This window comes from Toxorhynchites rutilus, chromosome 3 (genome assembly GCF_029784135.1).
Source record: "Toxorhynchites rutilus septentrionalis strain SRP chromosome 3, ASM2978413v1, whole genome shotgun sequence".
In the NCBI taxonomy this organism is placed as follows: Eukaryota; Metazoa; Arthropoda; class Insecta; order Diptera; family Culicidae; genus Toxorhynchites; species Toxorhynchites rutilus.
Window position 1 is genome coordinate 179,629,250 of NC_073746.1, and position 2,880 is coordinate 179,632,129.

Below are 2,880 nucleotides of genomic sequence, written 5' to 3' on the forward strand. Positions count from 1 at the left end.
CCCCCGCCGACTGCAGACTGACTTGTCGACCGATAGTTCGGTCGGCTTCTTAATCAGTACGGAGAAAAAAAGTCTGTAGTGTACAGCATAATGCATAGACGTAAGTATGAGCTTCCCCATCTCACATTCCAATAAGATTAATGGGTTTCCAAGTGGGCGCGCTACATACGGATACGAATGATTTCAATAACCTGTTTTCGAAGCTATCATTAAGCTATTGAAACAATTTTTCGACTCAATAAATAGCAATCATATAACTCTTGGACATTTTATCTTTTGTATGAAATGATTATCATACTGTTCCGTTGATCCGAAGCAGAATGAATCACGCTTAAAGAAGGAATGGATTTTTTCTTGGAATTTAGTCAGCAGAAATAATGCCCTTTCCCAACAATTAAAAACGACAAACGATAAACAGTTTCATCAAAGTGATTTCTTCGATATGGGGATATATTCACTACATCATGTCATATATTTCATATTTTTCATTATGAAATCCATATCCATGGCACCTATCGGTATCGAATTATCATCGACACCACGATTTTCGCTAAATGCTCCTTTCAGTTCGGCCTGTAAAAAACTTTTCTGAACTCTAATCCATCAAATTTGGAGCCCTGAAAAGGGCCGTTGATTATATGCTAAGCTAATATAGCACGCTCTCCTCGGATACGATGGGCCAGCTGGATGTCCTTGGGCATGATGTGACGCGTTTTGCATGGATAGCACACACATTGGTATCTTCTAATAAGCCTCCTGCAGCGTCATAACCGCGGAACTTTGGAAGCGCAAGTCGGTTTTGAAGTCCTGAGCAATTCCACGAACCAAATGCTGCAAAGGTAGCTTGCGGATCAGCAATTCGGTCGACTTCTGATAGCGACGAATTTCATGCGAAGTTCCCGGTCGATAGCGATGTGGCTTCTTCACGCTTCCTGCGGCTGATGCGCTTATCCGAGCTGCTTTCGTGGTGCCTTACCACCGAAAGATTAACGAGCTGTCTGCTTAGTCCCGATGAAACGAGTCCTCACGGTGCGAGAGTAGAGTAAGAATTGAACGAAAGCAAGGGAAGTGTCATTTTATAAAACATAAAAGAATCGAATGTAAACCCCACCCTCTTTATTGTATAAGCTTACTGTATACTCACGAATATAATAAGGGTGGGATTTAGATTCTATACTTTTATGGTTTATAAAATGACACTTCCTTTGCTTTCGTTCATTTCTTACTCTACTCTCGCACCGTGAGGACTCGAGCTCGTTAGTCTTTCGCAGACAGCTCGTTAGTCATTCGGTGGTAAGACACACGAAGTCAGCTCGGATAAGCGCACCAGTAGCAGGATAGGTGGAGAAGCCACATCGCTATCGACCGGGAACTTTGCGTGAAATTCATCGCTATCGGAAGTCGACCGAATTGCTGATCCGTAAGCTACCTTTGCAGCATTTGGTTCGTGGAATTGCTCAGGACTTCAAAACCGACTTGCGCTTCCAAAGTTCCGCGGTTATGACGCTGCAGGAGGCTTATTCGAAGATACCAATTTGTGTGCTATCCATGCAAAACGCGTCACATCATGCCCAAGGACATCCAGCTGGCCCATCGTATCCGAGGAGAGCGTGCTATATTAGCTTAGCATATAATCAACGGCCCTTTTCAGGGCTCCAAATTTGATGGATTAGAGTACAGAAAAGTTTTTTACAGGCCGAACTGAAAGGAGCATTTAGCGAAAATCGTGGTTTCGATAATAATTCGTTACCGATAGGTGCCATGGATATGGATTTCCTTATGAAGAATATGAAATACATGACATGATGTAGTGAATATATCCGAAGAAATCACTTTGGTGAAACTGCATTATAAAATTATTTGTGTACGAATGCCGCAATCGATAGTCGACTCTAATTTGCGCTGGGTAATTTCCTCGGAGGACTCGATTCATCCTTTGAGCATTAATAATCTCTTTCTGGCAAAACGATGTGGTATGAATCACATTATTTGAATGATAGAATGAAGAAGTTTCTGCCAATTTCCTTCAACCTCCAAACGTATCTTTCTCCCGTTTGTCGTTTTCGCGTTCGCTAATCCTCTCTCACAACACCCATTTCTAGTTTGAGAAATTGTTGAGTAAACATTGTTTGCTAGTGCGCGTAGAGCGGGAATTCCTAAAGATTCATTGCACCTCTAATAAATTGCCGAAAGACGTGGTCTTACGTTGATCGCACTTGATTGAAAAAATCCAAAACGAAATGTATTTGGTCGAAGCATTATATGAGTAGAAAGCAAATAATCGCTCGAAAATGACTTGATTTTCGCGATGTGAAACATTTTCCGTTTTTCATGTTATGCATCCAATATTGGATACGAAAATTTCCACTGATGGGGAAAAAAATATTCAGAAGCTTTCCTGTTAATTGCGATTGATTGAAAAATAACAAAACCAAATGTATTTGGTTGCAGTGTTATATGGATAGAAAACATTAAAATAAACTATTTCGCATGAATGTATTTTTCAATTCCCAGGGGAACTGGCAGATTATTTTTCAGCAACGATGATAGCAACGAGAATTCCACGCGTGTATGTGTGTGTGTGTATGTGTGGCGGCTGCTCCGATGTTTCAAGCGGAACCGTGGCATCACTCTCCTCCTGATGGATTCCCTTTTGGCCTTAGGTGCACAAACAGGCTCTTGGTGACACCGTTCATCAGCGCATTCATGATAAACGAAATTAGCTTCACAACAACAGCGACAACATGCTCCAATCGCTGTTCAATCATAACTGAGTGGGTTAACGAGCGCCGCTCGCTTATATACCGATTTTTGATTTCAATAGCCTGTTTTGAAAGCAATTTTAAGACTATTGAAACAAGTTTTTGGATGAAAAAGTAA